General features: G+C 35.5%; 1 protein-coding gene across 3 annotated transcripts in view; it reads left to right on the plus strand.

Annotated features, from left to right (window-relative positions):
- Nucleotides 1-25,069, plus strand: part of YJEFN3 (YjeF N-terminal domain containing 3) — a 1,463,772-nt gene that overhangs the window by 1,021,038 nt on the left and 417,665 nt on the right. The gene's annotated exons all lie outside the window — the stretch shown is intronic.

Below are 25,069 nucleotides of genomic sequence, written 5' to 3' on the forward strand. Positions count from 1 at the left end.
TAAAAGCAGTTGCAGTCAAGTAAAAACAAAACAGAAAAGATAAGATACTTTGTAAAGTTCATACTATTTGGCATACAGTGCAATAACATGTATGTAAAACTAACAGTTGTCTACCATGCAGTAGTTAATTTTAGGAAGAAACATTAGGGTATGTGAATTGTCACAATAATAGTGGTGCAGTTAAGGACATTTGTGTTAACATTAAGTAGATTAGTGGCAGAATGAAAATGTTTGAATATTTGGTGCATCTGTGAAAAAGGAGATGCAGTGAAGGTGATGATGCAGATGTGATGAAGAGTGAAGATGCAATGGTGACAATGATAATGTTGACAGAAATGAGGATGAAGATAATATTGGTAAAGATGCAATGACAATGAAGAGGTTATGTCAAAGTAAATGACAGTGATGTTGATGAAGATGTGAAGACATTACAGATGAGACAATGAATATGATGAAGAGGCAATGATGATGAAGATGACAATAATGACAAAGATGATAATGATAGTGAAAATGACAAATATGATGACAATGAAGATGCAATGAACCTGAAGATAGTAATGAAGATGTGATGGTGATGGCAAAGATGGTGCTAATGGAGATGCAATGAAGAGGAAGATACTGAAGATGATGAAGCTGTGATAAAAGGCAGGAAGAAACTGGTACAATGAAGATGACTGACAGAGATGAAGATTATGATGCATCTTAATTTTCATCAGCATATTTTCATCACTTCATCATCTTCAAATCATCACCATTTTCACGTCATTGTATCATTATTTTCACTGCCTCTTCACTGTCACCATCTCATCATCTTCATCCCATCATCTTGGTCTTCATTGTCAAAATTATTGCATAATAATCTTCAGCATTTTCATTGCTTCTTCATTTTCATTATCACATCATCTTCACCATATCATCACCATAATGTTCTTCCTTGCTTATTCATCAACATCATCATCTTCATTGCATCTTCATCTTAATTGCATAATCATCCTTGTTGCTGTTTTCATCCTTATTTTCAGACCACAGTTATTTTTATAACACATTTATCTATATCAACTACACATCATGTAGACAGCTTCATCATTATCACCATCATCACAACAACATTATCACTGACCTCTTTGTATCTTTACCTTAATCATTGTCATTTTATCTGCATATTTATCTTTGCTGCATCTTCATCATCTCCATCATAATGGGCATCTTATCAATCATCTTCAACAGCATCTTTATTGCAGCTTAACTATCTTTTATCATCATCTTTGTCATAATCTTCATTGTCATTAGTGTATCTTCATCATCTTTATAGTTATCCTTGGTTGCAAGCTATAGTTCCTTTGGTACAAAGTTTGATTCCCTCAGCTGTTTTCCTGCAGTGTGACCTTGAGCAAGTCATTAAACCAGATATTGCCAGTGGGCTGCACCTGAAAAGGGACTGTATGTCCAGTGGGTGTAACTGGTTAAAAATAGAATTATTATTGTTATTATCTTCAACACATTTTCATCTTCACCTTATTGGTATCTTTCATTAGATCTTCATCTTCACAGATGCAAAGATTATCCAATCAGTTTTCTTTCCAGTTTTAATGCATTCCTAATATGTTCAGTGTATAACACATGCAAATGCCCTTTATTGTATGGATATCTTTGAGACAGTTCACATACCCGAGTTTTCTCTACATAAATGATCCTCCCGTGGTAGTCAGCTATTTACTACAGTGTTACATCTGTGGTACTACACTGTATACCAAACACTATGCACTTTACTAAGAATCTTATCCTGTTCCATTTTGCTATTGCTTTACTTTTTTGTTTTGTTGTTTGTTGTTCACCTTTTAGTGAGTACAACTGCATTTAGTTATTTATTGATTTATTGTCTGATTTAGTGACTGAGTCACTGACTATGCTGCAGGTTGTGACCTGTTATGTGTTGAAATATTTTGCAGACTACAGAAACCCCCTACCCACAAAATGTTTGTTCCAACAATTGAATCATCAGAAGGTGGAGGGAGGTGGTTAGATGGCATGGGACCAAGAAAAAGTTGGCAGCTGTTCAGCTTACTTACAGTAAACAGAAGCACAAGTTTATTAAATTAAATATATATATTTCCTCTATATTTCTTCTGAAGTAACTAAACTAAAAAACACATTTTAGAAGCAGAAAGCCCATTTTATATAATGAGAGTGTAATTACAGCAAAGGACAATGGTATGGAACCTTTGCACGTGATTTTTAGCACTTGAAAAAACAGTTTTTTTATTGGTTAATGTTTGACACATGGTACACATCAAACTATAGGAACAGCAAATAGGATGAAGTAACATATACATTCCTTGGACTTAGTTAATACATATTTCATGATGAAACTGCATTATTCTGAACATGTTTTGCAAAGAAAATGGATGCATTTCTTTACTTATACAATCCTTTACCACCTTTTCTTATACCCTTTCATAAAATACTGAAAAAACTTAGTATCATTTTGTATCATAGGCAATGAATTAGCCATCTAGCCTTGTGGCTATAATTAAAAGTATCCTGTAGTGCATTACAAACAAGCATTTGCCACTTCTGAATGGTAGCTCGCAGAACCGTGGCAGTGCTACATGAGGGTGCAATAAAATGATCACATGCCACTGGTGGCAGCCATGGATAGTTTGAGAAACACTCCAACATAAAATAGTTTTGTAGTCAAAGAAAATAAACTGAATTCTTCTTGCATATATTTAGTTATTTACTTCTCATTGTTAGGTATGTCTTCTCAAAGGATCAAGACTATGCTGGTCTATGTTGCTTCCCCATGAGCCTCATTTTTCACAGTCACATTTGCAGGACAGAATTAATACAACCTTCAGGTGTTAAGGTATTGTACAGGACTGTAAAATCCACTTACTACTGCTGTACCAAATATTTGTGATTAGTGAAATAAAATAACATTTTCTTTTTGCTTGTCTTCGGTTGTTATGCTTCCTGTGAAGTTCTGACCTTTTTTCAAAAGTGCATTAGAGTGGCAGAGTTAATACAGTTTCCAGGTGATAAGTTGTTGTGTATGCAGCTGAATTACTACAGTCTCTATATACTAGACTGTTGTAGGTGCAGGACAATTATTACTTCTAAATGCTAAGATGTGCTATGTGGGAATAGAAACTTCATGATGTTAATCTAGTCTGTGAGTGGTAGAATGGAGCATTACATTTATATTCTAAATGTGAGAAAAAGACAGTTTTGTTAAGCATCTGCATGTCATAAGAAATGTATTTAAAAAAGTTTTATTAAGTATCTTTCAGCACTGTTAAGATCTAGTCGGGCCCATGGAGGAAGTATATTTGGACTTGGTTAGCACTTTCAGTAAACGATCTTTAGAAATAATTGGAGGAGTAGAGGATTCAGGTATTTCAGGGCTAAAGACAGATTCTTGTGGTGATGTTGGCACTAAATTTGTTTACAAAGATGTTGCAATGCCTGTTAGGTCATAATAAGAGGTGCCATTGTGAATAAGTCCAGTCTTGTGTAAGGTACTGTTTCTCAGTTTCTAACATAGTTAAAGAAGGACTTATAATTATCTTTGGCTTCAGAGGCCATCCTAAATGAATGAGCTCCTTTAGTAGATCTAATAGTGTTTTTTCTATTTTTGAGAAAGCTTTTAATACTTTACAAGAGAAGATGGGTTTTGGACATGCTATATAATTTATGGAGATTTTCTTTTGCGGCAGAGTTTAGTTATGGTAGTGAACAACATGGGTGGTTTATTTTTGAATTTCCCATGATGCTTGTTTCTGATAGGAACTGCTAGCTCTATGCTTTTTTCTAAATGGATGTTGAATTCTTTATTCAAGCTTGCTGCTATATAAAGGTTAGGGATGGTGCAGTCATAAGTAATTTTGTTGGTCCCCTTAGATCTCATGTTTACCAGCCTGGCCCTTACTACCCAATGTCCATGCTGGGTCTACCAGCTACTCTCCAAGACCCCCAGGCTTACTAAATTTTTGCTGGGGTTGGTCATGGATCCTGAGAGTGTCCTGGGAACTTGGCTTATCTGTACTTCTATCGGGGGAATTTTTATTTTATGACCAGCCACTCCCTTCTCTCCATGCTTGATGATTTCATCTGAAGGTAATTTCCCTCTTTGGGACATGCCTTCCCTCAGGGAACATATCACTGAGCACCCTCTCACCTTGTATGGGCATGCCCATCCCTTCCCTGCCACACAGTCTGGCCTGAGCCAGTAATCAAACCTGGGTTGGATGGGTCATAGTCAAAGCTTTATCCCTCTTTGCCACTGGAGTAGCTTAAGTTAATTTTGATATTTTATTAGAGAACAGGTCAAGACTGGCAGATCTGTGGTACTTAAATTCAATGTGGTTTTCTGTAAAGGCTTTTGGAGAATAACGGAGAAGGTACAATTTTATGTCTGGACTTCCCTGGGGAAGGTGATCCCACTGAAGTTTTGGAAGAGGTGGCTATATTTGTAAAAATGCTGTTGTATGTAGTAGGTTTGTTTGCTAACTCCTCAAGCAAGGTCTTGTTTATTAAGACCAGGAATCTAGGAGTTTTTTGGCATATCCTACATTGCTGATATAGGTGTCTCAGTTTATTAAAGGGTAGTTAATATCTTCCAAAATAATGGAGTTTATGCTAATAAGCCTGTTAAGGTTTGACAGCATTAGACTTTACTCATTACTTCACTGGTGAATAATAATTAATAACACATGGATAGGGAGACTAGGCAATCATTAACCCAGCTCCTCAAGCAATTATTTTCTAAGGTTTTTAAACACTTTCAGAATAAACAATACCAAACTTTCATATCATGACCAATCAGGAATAAACACTACATTATTTTTGCTTAGAATTAGGAATAATACAATACATCATACAAAAGTTTTACAATGTATTAACAACTTGTTGCAAAACCTTCTAAATTAATGTCAAATATGTATTACGTAAATCTTTGTTAACACTCTGCAGAATACTCTTATTGTTCTATTAGTCCCTAAGACAGTTTTCTATTCATAATATTCACAGCTCAAGTAGTACATTCTTTATTTTGAAACAACTCTTCCTTAGTAGCTGTGTACTAAAGGTCATTTGTTAGCAAATTCAGCTTTGTAAGAAAATGTGTTCTGAAATAAACATGATGAATCCTGTCCTGTAGTTCAACAATGAACACATTTCTGTTTTTTTTTTCAATATGCACAGTTTCACTTCTGATTTTATTAGAACACTTTAATCAGTATACACACACACTATGTATTGATTTGGAATAATATTGATTAGAATAACTGTACCTTCACATTGCCTCATTTGATGTTATTAAGCATCACCCATATCAAAATAATTCCTTAAGATTGGACATTTTTCCCAATGATTCTGAAATTCATCACTACGAATGAAACATTCTTTACAAATCTCTTCCCTTTCTCCTTTACATTCACAATCTTTAAGTTGTCATTTTTATAAAATGTTTTTGTTTCTAATAGTAGTATATTTCCCCTTTGAAGGTAAGAAAATGCAATCAGAATTTGATATTTGGAAATGTAAATAGGTTGTTCAATAAAACAGTCAATGTTATGAATCTTTTCACATTAGTCCTTATATAGATTCTCATCAATTTTACCAAAATGTATTAGTTCTTTTTACACATTAACTACATTGGTTAAAGGCAGTGTTTCATATACTTGTAACTTGACATTCCTTATGTTTAACATTAGTTTTAGAATACAGGTTTTAATTAGAAACAGTAATAATGGTATCATGATTATTATAAAAGATATAAGTATGAAAAAGTTTAAAATACTTCCTCCCCAACTGAAAACAAACCTGTTACCGTGCCCATTTTGATCTGTTAGCATCTTCAGCATGTGCATAATTTCTTACCTTTTGAATCAGTTCTAAATGATTATAAGTTTAATAAGAATTATTTGGGATATATGCACATGAATTCCACATGGCTCAAAGCGCAAGTTCCACCCTTAGAAGCCATAGTGAAATTAAGTGCTATCCTATTCTGTCATACTACAGTACACATAGGAGTTAATTATTCTTGAGTCACTAAATTTATACTAGAAAATGTTGCTTTACTTAATATTTATAATAGCTCTGATAACTTTCTAATTTCCAATAAAGATTTTATTGTAACATGTGAAGGGAAGGCACCTGCAGCAGTAAGGATTCCATTTCCTAAGTTCATATGTGTCAGGCCTTTAAATACTGTATGATTTATAGCACTATGCTTACCGTATGGAGGAAATATTTTGCCCAGTGGGTTATGAATGTCTCTCCTGCTATTAGCATTTTAACTTTTTTTCCTTTTGGTAAAGTTTTTAAGTGTCTAATAGCTGGAATTAATCAGCCAATATAACAACATCTGAACCAGTTCATTAGCAACCAAGGATATGCTTTATATTCGCATATATAATAATGTTCATTTAATAATGTTGCTCCTTTTCCTTGATATTCCAGGTTATAGTACAAATAAAGAAAAGGCAGATCTTGGGTTAACTACAAGACACTTAATTCTTACAATTCTGTGTGGCAACAGCCAAAAGGACAATGGCACCAGGTAAATAGAAAAACTATTTATTAATGAAAAATGTTGAGTGCTTTCATTCCAGACCACTTCAATTTTGAAGTTAAAGCAATTGAAAGTTTGGCATTTTTACACTGTTCCTTTTAATGTCTTGGTATTTCAGTTTTATGGCCTTTTAGTGACTTGATTTTTCATTGGTTAGATTTAACAAGGCAGTTTAATTGTCAGGTATTTTTTTTGCAAATTTGTTTGATGGAAGTTCCTAAGGTCAGGAATGAAATTGCTCAACTTTTTTCTTTAATAAATAGTTTTTATATTTATCTGGTACTACTGTCCTTTTGGTTGTTGCCACATGTAATTACAATAATGATTGTGCAAACACTTTTCCCAACCAAAAATGTTCTATTCCTACAATAACAACAGTTATTGTACTTTTCTCAGTTACTGGAAAGGTAAAATGTGGAAAGCCCCTATCAAAAGGATGGAATATGTGTACAAACCCAACAATCAATAGTATTTAAAATTTGAGCATATAAATGCAAAGTTGCAATGAAAATATTAATTTGAGGATGCCAATGAGGTATTTTTGTTTTAATATCTTTTAATTGGTTTCTAGCAATTTTGTTTGATTGCCTTTGTTCATGAGGAACTGATTCAGTACTTTACAGTTCTGATGCTAGTTGAGGATGATTTACTTATGTTTATAGTAGCCATCATTAACTAGAACAAAATAACAACAAGAAGTAAAATAATTCCAGTTATGATAGTTGAATTCCAGGATTTGTTTTACAAAAAGATTTGGAAAAATTAGAAACATGGGTATCGGATGAAAGGCCTATCATGTCATTGTTGTGAAACTCCAAAAAGTCAAAATCCAAATTGTCTTCTGAAACTTTGAGTTGTAGATTATTTGGAAAAGAATGTTGGTTTGATAAGGCGATGTTCAAATCTCCATGAAGTAAACAAGTAGAATCATTTTGCTGAGTTGTAGTACAAGTGAAATCTATAAGAACATATTTGGATGATGTAGAAATGGTGGATCCTCTTGTTAGTTCTTCCTGTTTTATTGATGGGAAATTGCATCATATCTTGTTTTGAGGTCTCATTGGGTGGCAACATGAAATTATACATTTTTCCTGTTTCCTCATGTCTCATATTCACTTCTGAATGACAAATGTTTTCTTGTCTGTCATCTAGTTCAGTTAGTAGCTGATTGCATGGGTTTACATGGTCTGATGTCATCAATGATTCACTCATGCTCATCACAGGATTGTAGCCATCTTATCTGTGACTCACAGATCTAAGTAGGAAGTTCCTTGCATCTAATAGCAGTACTGGGTGAACAAGAGAACTCAATTTGGTTCCCTCCACCTGAACTTCAGGGTATTCCTCCTGCTATGGGATTTTATATACACCCAATCTCCTGGGCACAGGGAGTGTTCACTTGACAGTTCATCTTGCTTGTTCGCCTCTTGAACAAGCCTATAATTTCTCTGCAAATAGGAAACAGAAAGACTTACAATAAGATAACCTATTCTCATCAATGTATTATAATTCTAAATTCTTGGGAAGAGGTGCTGCTAGCATTCTCATAGGTGAACCCGTAAGTATTTCATGTGGAAATATTTTCTACATGTATTAACTGCACTTCTAATACTAAAGAACGCTAATAGTAAAGCACTAGGCCACTTCAATCAAGTCTCTTTGTCAGTCTTGGCTAGTCCGAATTTTATAGTCTGATTAGTTATTTCAACTGTTCCTGAAGCTTGTGGTCTATAAAAACAATGGAAGCCTAATTTAATTCCTAATGCTTTACAAAGTTGTTGAAATGAGTTCCCTGATCTGATTGTACACAACATGGAACACCGAATCTAAGAATTAATTAATTCAACAATTTCTTAGCTACTGTACTGGCATGATTTTTCATACAAGGATGAGCTTTTACCCAACAAGAAAAAAATGTCAACAATTACCAGTACAAAGTGAAATTTCAACACTTGGGTTACTTCAATAAAGTCCCACAGGAGGGCACAAAAATGGACCCAAGGTCTTTGCATTGATTTTATAGGACAAACAGTTGATATTGCAATATTATATTCTAAACACACTACACGTGTATTTATATAATACTAAACTTCTTCTGAGGGATGAGGTGCATACCAATCATTTGATATTTGTTTTATGAAGGTATTCTGACCTAAATGACATGGAATTTGATAGGATTTAATTCAAGAACTTAGAAAATTTAAAAGGGCTATCAGTCAACCATCCGGGTGGTGCCATAATGAATCTGGAGAGTGAGTACAGCCATCATTTATCCACTTTCTGCTCTCAGAATTCCCAGTTCAGTTCTGCAATGATAAAAGTTCCTGTAAAAATAAATCAGCATTATTTGATTGCTGCCTAAATACAGCCTGGACAGGATATGATAACGCAGCATATTTTGCCGCTTTCTCTGCAAGAGCGTTACCTTCAGTAACACTCGAGCTGTCATTTTTATGTGCAGCACATATTTCTACAGCTATCTCCTTTGTTAATAAAAATGCTTTTTAAAGGTTATTTACAAATTATACATTTTTAATTTTTGTTTCAGATGAGGTTAAATAATCCCTTTTTCTCCACAGGGTACAAAAATCATGTATGATGTGTGTGCATAGCAAGATATAGTATAGATAGTTACTGATTTATCCTTATTCCTAGCTGATATACATGCTTCAGATAATGCAACTAATTCATCTATCTGTGCTGAAACTTCTCCATTAAGTTGTCTAGTTAATAAGACTTCATGTTGAGTGCAAACAGAAAATGGTGCTACCAGTTCACCATTTTCTCTTTGTATATAGGAGCCATCTATAAATAAGGTAAGTTCTGGATTTTCCAAAGAACTGTATTTCAAGACTAATCTAGGAAAAAGAACAGAATTAACAACAACAACAAAAAATCACAGTTGCGTGGTTCTCCATTGCTGACTGTAGGAATTGAAGAATAAGATACTACTGGAAATGTTGGTAGTACTACTGCATTTATAGCGAGTAAATCTTGAACAAATCACTGCATATTTTTTTTCTGGTTTCTTAACTGGCAACATAGGTGTATTACAAAGACTATGTGTTTGTACAATTATGCCTTGTTATAAAAGTGTAGAGATTATATGTTTTATTCCCTCTTCTGCTTCAAGTGACAATGGATACTAAACTACCACAGGTAGACACGCACCAGGTTTTAATGTGATTCAGCGAGACTCTGCATCGAGTACCAGTTCTACCTCATTATCATGGCTGGTCCAAAGATTCGCAAGAATAGTTTATAATTCTTCATAGTCTAACTTTTCTACTGTTTTATTGTCTATTAAGAAAGCAAAAAGGTTATTTTCACTAAAATATAATTCGAAAGTATCATTTGGGACATTGAGAAATGCACCATCTGGTATATAATAAATTGTTCATCAAAGTTTATATAACAAGTCTCTACCTAAAAGATTTTAAGGAGCAGAATTTCCCACAATAAAAGCATGTTTGTCTGTTAATTGACCAATCTGAATAGAGACAGGTTCAGTTTCTGGATAATCTAGAGTTACACTTGAAACTCCTAAACCACTAATTACCTTTTCTGTTAAAGAAAAATTTTGTGCATCAGCGGAAACAATCATTGACCTAGTTGCTCCCGTGTCAGCAAGAAATGGTATAGAAGCATTATTTACCTTAATATTTATGTAAGGACCATTTGACTTCTAGTACCAAAGGAAACACTTGTAGCTCCTGCCCATGGCTATTCTCATATGTATTCGACCATTCTGGTGGGTGCCAAGTCATATTCCATACAGGCGGATTTCTATCATTTTGGTGCATTGATGTCTGCATCTGTGCAGGATTTGGAGGTGAACTGTTTGTTATGCTGGAAATAGACATTTCTTTTGCCAGTTTCCTTGCTGGTTGCAGTTAAAACAAACATTTGGTTTTGTATTTGTTTGTTGCTGTGATAAATCTTGGGGTTGATTTTGCTGAGAATGATATAATACTGGTGGTGGTTACTTGGATGGGAGTCTCTCTCTCTCCCAGCTGTATTTCCCCTTCTATGCTTCTAAAATAAGTGTTAAATTACTACAACTGCACATCGATACATTTCTTTTGTTGTCCCCTTCCTTCCCTAGTGAGACTGTCTGCTACATATTGTGCCTGTTTAACAATTTCATGTATTCCCAAACTCAGCCAGCTTAAGCGAACTTTTTTAAGTTGGTCTGTTATCTGAGGTAATAACCCTTCTACAAATGCCAGTTATACCCCACTAGCTGTTGCTCCCTCTTTTGGTTCCAGATGTCCTGAAAATGCTTCAAATGCATCCATCATTCTTTTTAAATATTTGTCTACCATTTTGCTTCTCTTTTGCATTATTTTTTATTCTGGCCCAGTTTGGTGTAGGTGGACATGCTTTAGTAATAGCTTTTAAAAGACTGACCCTAGCAGCTACAAATCTGCCATCTGTATGTTTTGAAATAGCATCTAGTTTAGATTCATCCCATATTTTTCTGAAGACATCAGGTGGTGTTAATACTTTTAATACAGCTCTGAGATCTTCAACTGTAGGATTTTGTAACTGTACATGCCCTTCCAATATTTTACCATATTTGACCGAGAGCATTCATCTAGGAAGGAGTGAATCTATAGTAGTCTGGAAGTCTACTGCTGTCTATAGTTCTACTGCTGTTATAGGTGGCTCTGCATCACAACCTCTAGCCACTGCCAGATTTCACCTTTGAAGCTGTGCTGTTTTTTACTTGTTTCATCTTACTGTATTAATGTTTAAGTATGTGATTTAATTTATATGAAGAATAAGCAGGTTTTGTTTGTCAACTAAGTCGCATTTACACTTGTTTTGAACCTATCACTGGGTGTTGCTTTTGACGTGATCCTATTTGGTATCCTGAAGTAAAAAGCTATATTGCTGTCATGGAGGTAACCTCTGGGGATCAAACATTACCATCTGATGATTTTACTTCCACATTTTGCCACTCTGCTGGTGCCCTACTAACTATATTTTAAGTTTCAAATGCGTTATATGATGGTGAAGGTACAACTGGCAATATAATCTAGTTGTCATCAGATGAATCTTGCTGCTATGTTTTCTCTACTGTATCGGTTTTAAGAGGAAACATCCCCCAATTCTGCATTTTACCAGTGGCACACTTTTGTAAATTCTTTACCGTTCTATTAGCAGCCTAAAGCTGTATTTTTAATATAGCGGAATTAAATGTTTTTTTTTTAATGATTGCTTGCGTTACTCTATTTTTTGATTCTTCTTGCCAATCATTAAAAGCTGACCAGCAAGAAGCCAGTACTTTACGACCATGTTGCTTAAATCTGTTTTTTAGATTTTCTAGTATTTTTTTTATCAAAAATTCCCTTTTATGGAAATTTAAAGTGTTGTCATTACTTGTTAGTTCTACCCATTTATGTAAATATCTACAAGTTTCTCTTCCCTTTTCATCGCACATATAATTTACTGGAGTTCCCCTTTCTGTTTCTTTTACTGCAGTATTATTTGTCCAAGTACAAAAATTACTAAAATACTATTCTAATCTAAAAATCCTGGCACTTTCCCAGCAGGCCAAAAACATTACTTAGTTCCTGGTGCTTAATCAGCAGCCAAATTGAATATTCCTACCTCTTTCCCAGCAGGCTGAATACTCCTGAAAAAAACAAAGGATACTCCAACTCTGATTCGATACCCATTTGTCACATCTGCCTTGTGCTTTTCCAGCAAGCTGAACAGTATGACTACGAATCACATGCATGTCATGATTTAATTGACATACACAACCCATTCAATACCTCTACTTGGCGCTTTTTAGCAGGCAGCTACCCTTGGACTTTTCTGGCAGATCAAACACTACAACTAACTACATTCACATTACTATTTGGCACTTAATCAGCAGCCACTGCCCTGGCACTTTCCAGAAGGCTGAACACTATAACTACATATCACATGCACATCATGATTTGGTCAACATACACATTGCACTCAACACCTCTACCTGGCACTTTTCAGCAGGCCACTAAACTGGTACTTTTCCAGCAGGCCGAACACTGACTAACCACAATAAAACCTAAGTCATACTTGACATTACCTGGAGCTCTTTAGCAGGCCGAACACTACAACTATGTATCACATGCACACTTTTATTCACATCACTACCTAATGCTGACATACAATTTGGAGTTTTCGAAAAAAGAGCATATATTAGTTAATTTAATATCAATATCATACAATCAAAATGCTTACATGCAATTTATCTTGTTGAATTTAACTAAAGAGGTGTTAGTACATCTTACCTTATTTTAATCGGTTAAAAGCTTTGTGTGGCATGTATAACAACGCAGAGTTACCTGTGAAAAAACCTGTCAATATTTTGGGCCCAAAGTAAGCTTCTGATGTTGCAGCACACACAGGGCTTGCAATCTGAACATACAGCACTAAGCTGTTAAGGTTTGACAATATTAGACTTCAGACTTCAATAGAGATTAATAATTAATTTATCAATAACACACAGGTGGGGAGACAAGACAATCACTAACCCATCTTCCTGATTAATCAATTTCTAAGGTTGTTAAACACTTTCAGAGTAATCAATATTAGATATTTCTATCATATAAAACTGTCTTGGCCAGTCAGGAATAAACATGACACAATATTTTTGCTTGGTAATGGGAATCATATAACAGATCATACAAAAGTTATAGAATGTATTTGTAACTTGTTTACAGAAAAATCTCATGAGAATATATATAAAATCTTCAGAATTAATGTCAAATATGTTACTATGCAATATTTTCAGCACTCTGTAAAATACTCTGTTGTTCTGTTAGTACTTAAGACAGTTCTCTATTCATAATATTCTCAACTGTAGTAATACATTCTTTATTTTGAAACTAGCCTTCCTTAGCATATGTGTACTGAAGGCCATTTGCCAGTAATTTCAGCTTTGTAAGAAAACATGTTCTTAAATAAACCTGATGAACCCTGTCCTGTATTTCAGTAAGCATTGAACATCTGTCTGCTTCTTTCAATAAGCACATTTTCACTTCTAAATTTACTAGAACATTTAAATCAGTATACACACACACTTATTGATTTGAAATAATATTGATTAGAGTAATTGTACCTTCACAGGCAATTATTTAGAACACTAACGAATTTTATGCGGTCATCAAGGGAAGAACAATGGTGTTCTGTAACATGCTATTAGTTGATAATTAACCCTATTTTACAATGATCTGGAGTTCACTGAGTTTAGTTTGTGGGTCATTAGGAATCTGCCTGGAGGTAATACATTTCTTGATAAAAATTGAATCTCAACCGCAGCTGCCATCAGATCTGAAGACACGAAAAGTGCAAATCCCAGGTATAGAGGGAGTGCTTTCCCTGCATACATACAAAGTCTCAGTAACTACACAGACATGATGTTTTTCAAATGCAAGTGTTCCTCAAAATCAGGCAGCTTATTGTTTAAACATCTGTCACTGAGGACAGCCACATTAATGTGATCCAGTTTTGGGGTTCTATATGCTAGTCATATTGCAATATTCATCAAATGCATTATGCCTAAAGACACTTGAGGGCATCAAAAGTTGTTATGGAGGTTGATACTAAGTGGGATCATAAAAGAGTGAAATTTCTTAAAACTATTCAAACTCAGAACTAAAACAGAATGAAAACACTGCAAACACAGTTCTGCAGGGAGGTTTTTCCAGCTGCACCCCCACCCCCTTGTTATGTGTACATACTAACTCTCGAGATCTCTGTATCTAGAATAGAAAGAAATCCCTGATATACCACAGTCTCAGTCATTTACTGCATCTCACAGGAATCACATACTGATGAGCACATATTAGAATGTCAATCACTGATGTCTGTTATTTATGCCCGGCACAATACTATGACTTATGTTGCATGTAACGGTTTAAGATATTAGGAGGCTTAGTTTAATTTAATAAAGTACTTACACATTTGATGAAGTATTTTGGTCTTTCAGTATGGTGGTATAACTTGACTATGAACATGGTGGGTGTACAGATGTGAAGCAAAAGGATTTTTTTGCTAGAGTAAGAAAGCTTTCTAATTACAAAAGCTTACGAATGATAGTATTATTTGAGTAAACTGAAATTCTGTGGGTAAACACGTTGTGCGTAAATATATTTTATATATATATATGTATATATATATATATATATATATATATATATGTATATATATATATATATATATATATACACACACACACACACACACACACACACACACACACACACACACACACACACACACACACACAGTACCTTGCAGTTTATGCTTTTCCTGGGTGGAATACCTTACTGTGCAATCTGGATGTCCTCCTAAGTTGGTCTGATTTCTACTCACATCCTAAAGACATGCATTTAGGGCATGTGGTGATTCACTAAATTTCTCATAAGTATGCATGCAGTATATAGACTGGCATCCTGTCCAGAGCTGATTCTCTGCCTCATGATCATTGCATGCTGGTATTGGCTGCATGTCTCTTGTAACCTTGAAAAAGATGTACTGGAGAGTGAATGATGGAGAAAAGGTGTGAGAAATAAAATTTCTTTGAGCAAACTTTAGAAAATATGAATAATCGTAAAATATTTTTTAACACTGTACATTCTGAAATGTTCGGATTATTGCTTACAAGTTAAATAATGAGCTGTGAATTGGTTTAATGTGTTCATCTCATGTGGATTTGCATACACAGACCCTGGTCTGCATATATCAACTACTGCATGTAGGTAGAGCACTGAGTGAAAAGCTCATGATGACTGATTCTGTTTGAGTCATAAGACTAACTATAGAAAAAACAGCTAAAAAACCTCTTGAAGAAAAAACGGAGAGCAGCAGAGCGTAATGCAGTCAGGAAGTCGCTCAATGAACAAGTGCTTGCCAAAAAAACAGAACGTAGATATTAACGCAAATTTATTAGTTAAAATAATAGCGTTTTCGCTGAAAACAAACACAGCTTCTTCAGAAAAAGAATCCACAGTTTAGCGCCAAAGCTTCCATTTAAACATGAAACTGATACGTGTCATAATGACATCACTGCTGAATCTACATTCTGAGTTAAAGGCACACTAACAAATTGTAAAAGTATAAATACAATGAATTCAAATAAGTAAAACATGCCTCATACGGCAATGAAATCCCAGCACTTATGTACACGAAGCAATGAAAAGCCATTATTATAAATGAAAAATAATTCATAAAAGAGTAAATATCAAAGTAAAATAAAATAAACTCATTGTTAATATTATTAGTAACAGACAATGAGTGAAGAACAGTGGCTAAATTTATTAAATAAACAATAAAAAATAATAAATGAGTAAAAAATAATAAATAATTAACTGTGAAATAGACCTGGATTTATAATAATAAAGGTCTAACAGCTGAAAGCCTTACTTAATGTAACTTCTCATTTTGAGAAGGACTGAGATGTTGCAATTCTCGTTAAGGCCAGGGTAGTGGAAGGCATTAAGCCTAATCTGCCATTCAAGTTCGTGTAATTCAAGCAATAACGAGAGTGGGCCCCCTCTAATACTAGGTGGTACATGATCAATCCCCATAAATGAAAATTTATGGTCAGGAAATTTTTCAATGTGCCTAGCTAGAGCATTTTCTTGCTTGTTTGTCCTAATGGCATAGACGTGCTCGTATATACGTTGGCGAAGTTTACGATCCGTCTTGCCAATGTAGAAGGCAGGGCAAAGGTGGCAGAAAGCTCCATAAATCACAGATTTAGTGTTACAATTAATTGTATGTCTTATCAGGTATTTACTGTCGTTAACACTAAACGACGTTCCTGTTTTTAAACAGTGACACCAATTACAGGAGCCACAAATTGTGGACCCTTTCAATTTCACGAAGCCAGGTTCAAACCCACCTTGTAGAAGTTCCTTAAGGTTCCTGCCTTTCCTGAAAATAACTCTAGGGAATGGGCCTAGTTTTTCAAAAAGATCTATGTCATTTCTAATCAAGTCCCAATTTTTATTGAGAATTTTACAAATCCTCCCTGTGTCATTACTAAAAACAGTGATGAAACTGGACACTAAATTGCATTTAGCAAAAATTTCAGATGGCAAAGGACTGTGTGATACAGTTAAATCAACACTGTCTTGTGAATGTTCAACAGGGGTCAGTGGTTGGTCCATCTTAAAGCTAAGAAGAGGTTTAAAGATGCCTCTGGCTTTTTTTATTTCTATCTCAAATATAATTTCCTCTATCAATGAAATTGGATACCCTCTGTTTAAAAATTGATTTTTGAGGAGCAAACATTCATCACTAAAGGCTGAATCAGAGTTACACATTCGGACTGCTCTGACAAACTGGCCTTTGACTATGGCCCTCTTTTGTTTAAGAGGATGTTGACTGGTGTAGTGTAGAAGGGAATTACAATGTGTAGGTTTCCTGAACACTTTGGAAAAGTACATTCTAGCATTGTCATCTTTGTTAAGCTTGACATCTAGGTAGTCTATAGTTTCATCTGAGAATGTTGATGTAAATTTTAAGAATGAGGTGGTACCATTCATAAAGTCTACCAAAGCGTCAGCTTCAACCTTAGTTCCTTGAATTAAGATGAAAATATCATCCAGATAACGAGTATAAAAACGTATCTGTTCCTTAAAGGAAAGGTTGGATAAGATGAATTTGGATTCCCAAAAGGCCATGAAGATGTTAGCCACACTAGCCCCACATGGGGAGCCCATTGCTATGCCTTGTTTCTGTAAAAACACTTTTTCATTAAAAATGAAAAAGTTAGAGTCAAGGACAATGTCAATTAGCTCTGTGACTAGGCTAATTTCATTATGTGTGGCACCCAGATCTTTTAATTTGAGGCCCACCCATTCGGAGGCTTCCTGGTGTGGTATTGATGTGTATAGGTCAACCACATCTATTGTGAGAAAATTGACCTCTGGATTATATTCGATGCTGTCAATACTACTCAGGAAGGACCATGAATCTTTGCAAATAGAAGGGATATTCTTTAGATATTTTAACAAGATGTAATCAATCAACTTAGAACTATTATAAGTCATAGAAAATCTACCGTCTATTAAAGCCCTCATGGGTGGGTTCTCCAAGTTCTTATGTATTTTAGGAATGCCGAACATCATGGGCACTTTTGGGAAGACAATGTCTAGAAAATTGTACAGTTCTAAGTCAATTCTGCCTTCTAGGTACATATCCCTAAGGTAGCCCCTGATTCTTCTGTGCACCCCATTCATTTCACTAATAGAGGAAGGGCAGTATGCTGGTGTGTTCAAAACTAACAACATTTTTTCATTATACAAATTGTTGTTGAAAATTACCAGACCACCCCCTTTGTCGGGTTTGATCACCCTAACTGGTAAAAGATTAAAGTCCGACAGTGCTCTTCTCTGTTCCTTAGTGATGTTGTGATGTGCGTAAGGTTTTAAAATTTTGTTAGAAAGAGCCATGTCTCTGATGTCAAGTTCACAAATGCTTTCAAAAGACTTTAACCCCGGATGTAATGGGGGGTTAAAGGTGCTTGGGACTTTCAGTTCAGCTCTGGGTAAAGAGATGGAGTTATTAAATAATAAGTCTAAGTTCAACTTTCTCGTATAACATTTTAAGTCAAGGATGGTCTTAGTCATATCACATCCAGAGCTAGGCACGAATGTATTTCCTCTGGACATAATTTCAACGAGTTCAGGTGAAAGCAAAATGTCCGAAAAATTGTATATTTTGAAATCACCTTTTTGATTAAGTTGAATACGCACATGTGGACTCGCATTGTCAGCCCACTCAAAGTCAGTGTGGACTGAAGTTAGTTGTTGCGAGTTCTGCTCCTCGTCTGGTATTGACGTTGTGGTAATTGTCCTAAAAAATCATTATTGTTGTCAGAGTTTGAATTGAAATTATTGTTCCTAGGCTTAGTATTATTAATAAAATATCTTCTATTTTGTTTGTCAGATCTATTGACATTAGGCCCATGTTGATTAAAGTCCGCAGATTGATTAACTGAAGTAACAGGTGCCACATCGGAGTCAAACCTGTCAAGGCTATCAACTCCTAAAGAGGGCACAGACTGCAGTTTAGGAAATGCACATTTACGGTTGTAGGCATCCCTATCCCTGTTTAGTTTTTTGACTTTATTCAGCTTCAGTTTAGACATAAGCCCCTCTATGCTTATGAAAGTCCGGTCATATTCCACTTTAAAACGCAAAAAATTAATGTCCATTTTGATAGAATTGTCCAGTAGTTTGATCTCATCCGTCAAAAAATTAATATTAAGAGAGTAATGTTTAATTAAAAGTTCCAACAGTTGTGCCCCTTGCCTTGTGAAGAGTGTGACCAAATCTGCCAGAAAGTCAGACCCCTGGATCAAGCCCGAAGGCGTGAAAGAAGAACGAAGGCCTTTGGGCACTATATTCTCACTTAAGCATTGCTGGAAGTAAGACACTTCCAGCTGTAGTTTCTTTAATTTAATCATTTTAGCATCCAGTTGTTTTAAATTGTTTAAAATAGTATCGTAGGAGTCAGACTCACCATATGCAGCCGGTCGATCCAAACCAGTCGCCCCAGGGAACGAAAAAGCTTCAAGGTTATTAATCCACTGGGAGATCGATGGAACGCCAATAAGCTCCTTATTAATGCTGGTGACATTCTGTTGTTCACTAGTCCTCAATTGTCTGTCCTCGCCTTCTATGATTTGCGATGCCAATACTGCAGGTTGTTCTCCCTGGTTAGCGGTAAAATGTGGACCACTAAGATGTTGCTGGCCAGCTGGAATACTACTCCGTGAAAGGTGAGTGCTGTTCGTATTCTCATATGCTTCCATCCTGGTGCTCAATGCGTCAATCTTTTGAGAAAGGATTAAAAGCAACCTGTTCGTCTCAGAGCTAGCGTTCTGGATGCTGTCATCCGGTTGGACACCTTCCGACTGGAAGATTGTCGGTGTGCAAGGGCTACTCATACTCCCCGAGGCTGGAAACGAAGACAAACTATAGAAAAAACAGCTAAAAAACCTCTTGAAGAAAAAACGGAGAGCAGCAGAGCGTAATGCAGTCAGGAAGTCGCTCAATGAACAAGTGGTTGCCAAAAAAAAAAACAGAACGTAGATATTAACGCAAATTTATTAGTTAAAATAATAGCGTTTTCGCTGAAAACAAACACAGCTTCTTCAGAAAAAGAATCCACAGTTTAGCGCCAAAGCTTCCATTTAAACATGAAACTGATACGTGTCATAATGACATCACTGCTGAATCTACATTCTGAGTTAAAGGCACACTAACAAATTGTAAAAGTATAAATACAATGAATTCAAATAAGTAAAACATGCCTCATACGGCAATGAAATCCCAGCACTTATGTACACGAAGCAATGAAAAGCCATTATTATAAATGAAAAATAATTCATAAAAGAGTAAATATCAAAATAAAATAAAATAAACTCATTGTTAATATTATTAGTAACAGACAATGAGTGAAGAACAGTGGCTAAATTTATTAAATAAACAATATAAAATAATAAATGAGTAAAAAATGATAAATAATAAACTGTGAAATAGACCTGGATTTATAATAATAAAGGTCTAACAGCTGAAAGCCTTACTTAATGTAACTTCTCATTTTGAGAAGGACTGAGATGTTGCAATTCTCGTTAAGGCCAGGGTAGTGAAAGGCATTAAGCCTAATCTGCCATTCAAGTTCGTGTAATTCAAGCAATAACGAGAGTGGGCCCCCTCTAATACTAGGTGGTACATGATTTTGAGCAAACTTTAGAAAATATGAATAATCGTAAAATATTTTTTAACACTGTACATTCTGAAATGTTCGGATTATTGCTTACAAGTTAAATAATGAGCTGTGAATTGGTTTAATGTGTTCATCTCATGTGGATTTGCATACACAGACCCTGGTCTGCATATATCAACTACTGCATGTAGGTAGAGCACTGAGTGAAAAGCTCATGATGACTGATTCTGTTTGAGTCATAAGACTGTCATTCCTTCACCTCTGGCATGCAGAGTGAAGGGAGTCTAAGAAACCTAACTTTTGTCATAACAATTTGTCAGAATTGTTTATGCATTATCATGGTTTCTATGGTTCTAGGCATTAATTCAAATAGTTTGAGTTACAGCTGTAATACTCACCATATTTAAAATTAGATTACTTAAAAACTAAAGCACATAAGACTGCATGATAAATAAATACACTGTGTTTTTCAGAAAAAAAGAAAAACATAATTTTAGATATTATACATGCATGTTCACATACACATATACATATATGCAGTATATACCATTAAAACTAAACCTGTGTTGTGTAGTCGGTTAGTGCAGTAGGCTGTGGTTGACAGGGGCCCGGGTTCAAAACCTGCTTACATTGATGAAAACTCGAATACAAGTAGCCATCGAAAACCAAAAATGGCAAATGCTGTTCCTCCAGCTAGGACAGTCCTCCAAAATTACATGGGCCTTTCACAACCTAGTCCTGCCTGAACACTGACAAATCATTAAACTTCCCTTACCCTTGTTAGACCTACCACTTATCTCCTGCTTCTAACCCTAAACCTAAATCACTTAGTTACTAAGTAGTTAACAGAGTAAGCGAATGAAACATGCAGATTTACATTCACTGTGAAATTGTAAACAGGTGCACTTTCTTTACAGAACTCTTCAATTAAGCAGCATTTAAGTAAACACAGTTCAACCATCAGTAAAGCAGCAGTTGAATAAACACAGTTTAACCACCGGTAACGCAGGATTCAAGCAAACACCATCAGTAAAGCAGCATTCGCATAAACACAGTTCTACCACCAGTAAAGTAGCATTCAAATAAAGTCAGTATGACCATCAATAAAGCAGCATTCGAATAAATACAGTTCTACCATCGATAAAGCATCATTTGAATAAACACAGTTTGACCATCGGTAAACTGGCATTTCAATAAACACAGTTTGATCAGCAGTAAACCGGAATTTGAATAAACACAGTTTAACCACCGGTAAAGCAGGATTCTAGCAAACACAGTTCTACCACCAGTAAAGTAGCATTCAAATAAACTCAGTATGACCATCAATAAAGCAGCATTCGAATAAATACAGTTTGGCCATCAGTAAGGCGGGATTTGGATAAACACAGTTTAACCATTGGTAAAGCAGCATTTGCATAAATGCAGTTCTACCATCAGTAAAGCAGCATTTGATTAAATACTGTTTGACCATCAGCAAAGCAGCATTTGAATAAACACAGTTCTACCATCAGTAAAGTAGCATTCAAATAAACTCAGTATGACCATCAATAAAGCAGCATTCGAATAAATACAGTTCTACCATCGATAAAGCATCATTTGAATAAACACAGTTTGACCATCGGTAAACTGGCATTTCAATAAACACAGTTTTACCATCAGTAAAGCAGCATTTGATTAAACACTGTTTGACCATCAGTAAAGCAGGATTCAAATAAACACAGTTCTACCATCAGTAAAGCAGCATTTGATTAAATACTGTTTGACCATCAGCAAAGCAGCATTTGAATAAACACAGTTCTACCATCAGTAAAACAGCATTTGAATAAACATAGTTCTACCATCAGTAAAGCAGCATTTGCATAAACAGTATTACCATCAGTAATGCATCATTTGAGTAAACATAGTCTGACCATCAGTAAAGCAGCATTCGAATAAACATATATCAGACTATATTAATACATACTACCTATCCATATTCTATTAAGCTTTCACATCACATCCTACTCATGCCAGCAGCCACATACAATAAATATATCAGGGTCCTAATACATTATTATCTGTAATTTTGGTAGAAAAAACTAAACATTCCAAAAGCACTATTCAAATTCAGTTGCATTGTCTTTATACTTTTAAGAGTAACTTTGAGCCCATTGCAGGACCACTTAATAATGCCTCATCTCAATCCAATAAACCGTATCGTATTACCTGCTCCCTCTTTAACGCCCGCAGTTACAAGAAAAAAATTGACCAAATCAATGCTCTTACCATACAACATAATATTGACATTATAGCTATTACAGAAACATGGCTGCAACCTGACACCCCTAGTCTTCACCAACTCATACCAAACTATTCATGACTACAGGATTACAGACAAGGCAGAAAAACCTGTGGGAGAAGCATTAATTCTCTTGAAAGACAACCTTAACCAACCTCAACCACACTATTATTACACTAGCTAAAACACCTCAGAATTGGATGCTAACTGTATCCTTTTAAAATTTACAACAAATATTCCTATCTCCACCAACCCCACTACCAAAATTCAATACCCTCATCCAACAAATATATGGCAAAGCTCCCAGAAACTATAACCTAATCTTTCTTAAGAGATTTTAACCTTAATTACTCAGCACCAAAAGCTATTGATAAGTCAGAACTCCTAGCCAGCTTAAGTGTTACCCAAATCAATTCTGAAGCCACTGGACCAAACCTTCAATCCAACAGGCACACCTTACTAGATCCTGTGATAACTAATGATCCTACAGTGATATCTAACCTAACCATATGTGCACCCTCCTTCAGTGATCACTGTGACTTTCACAGTACATGATCTAACATTAAAATATAAACCCAAACTTATCACCTTCAGACCCCCCAAACCATTCAGAATATCACTAATCTTAAACCACCTTGTCATCCTTGATTGGTTTTACTTACTTGTCATAAAAGACCCCAGTGAAACATCTAACAACCTCACCAGTACCCCACTGCACTTATAAAACACATTATTTCCCATAGTACAAAGGCTACTTTGACTTCATAAACACGACTGGATATCTAATGAATTCAAACACCTCCTCAGATTATATGCAAAACAACGTACAATTGGAAATGCAACACCTCCAAAGATTATCCAGCCAAATATACCTTACTAAGCAACCTAGCTGAGCAAGACACAAGAACAACCACTACCAAAACAAACAAATCTCACTTTAAGCTAAACCTAAAAGATTCTAAAGAGAAATCGACCTGTTAATTGGTTGAAAAACACAACACAATTCTATTTCCCTGAACCCCTCTAACACTACCATATACAGAGTGTCATGCACTAACTTCCTCAATGAGTTCAGCAACCTGCCACACATCAACAACACAAACCTACCATGCCCACAGCCACCCTCACCCACCTTTACATTCCAATATTCCACTTCAAAACAATGAGAACCAAAGAGACTGAAACACAATTGGACCAAATACATATAGATACTCTCCCAGGGTTGGATAGCTAGCTCCTTGGTTCATTCATTCCTCTTTGTAAGGACTTCAGCTGCCACTCTCTCACTCATGTAAGATTATGCCTCAGATATGGAATACAGAAATAGTAAGTCTTATTCCAAAACTACCCAGGCCAGTTACAGCTTCACAATCCTATCCTATCTCAATATGTCCCACTTTAGATAAAATACTAGAAAAATTATCTACAACCAAATTACTGCTTTTTTTACATCAATATAATTTTCTATCCAGGAAGCAACATGGATTCTGGTCTGGTCGCAGGACCATAACAGCTCTTTTCTCCCTTACAGATGATATCCTATCCAATATGAACAAAAGCTACCTGACAGGAGACATCTTTATTGACCTCACAAAAGCCTTTGATCTAATTGACCATAACTTACTATTTGACCAATTAACTGAAACCGGCATTAGTAACAATGCAAAACCCTGTTTTGTAGACTTCCTCACCAATAGATCCTTCAAGGTGAAGGTAGGCACCACCACCTCTGAAACAGCTCTTCTTATGAAAGGAGTCCACCAGTGTTTTCCATATTTATCAACAAACTCCCATCTGATCATCCTCAGATACAGCTAATTCTTTTTACAGATGACATGGTCATCTAAAGGTCAAACAAATCCCAATCTGTTATACAAATGCAGCTTCAAGGTGGCCTTCAAACCATCAACCAGTGGCTAATAGGCCAGAAACGTGTACATAATCTCTCAAAAAACAAGAGCAATGCTATTTGGAACCAACCAAAACATAGCCATAGTACCCACTTTCCTTCATATTAAAGCTGTTAACAATACCACCATAGAAACTAGCACATCCTTCAAATATCTTGGCATTTGATTAGAACAATCTCTTATCTTTTCGTGGACTAAAAACACAAAAAAAAGATCAGCATATTACTTTTCTGGGTGAACAAGCTCATCTTTTCTGTTCAAGTTAGCCAAAGTTGCCTTAGGCAGAGGAATACTCTTATCTCAACTCACATGTTGACGACCCATTATGGCTGCAACCTCAGAGAAAAATGTCACCACCTTGCAAACCATCTCCAATGAAATCTGCTGGTTCATTACTAACTCCCCCAATAAAGACCACTACTGCCTAACTCTTGCCAAAGCTAAATGCATCTCAGTACATTTAAGAGCCAGTTTAATACTTGTATCACTAAATCACAAAGCCTTGCTTCCTGAGACACTGTCCCCTCTCTCTCTCATAAACTTTGCACCAAAACCCCCACATATAAT

Source organism: Protopterus annectens, chromosome 13.part0 (genome assembly GCF_019279795.1).
Source record: "Protopterus annectens isolate FY-2018-M chromosome 13.part0, PAN1.0, whole genome shotgun sequence".
NCBI lineage: Eukaryota > Metazoa > Chordata > Ceratodontiformes > Protopteridae > Protopterus > Protopterus annectens.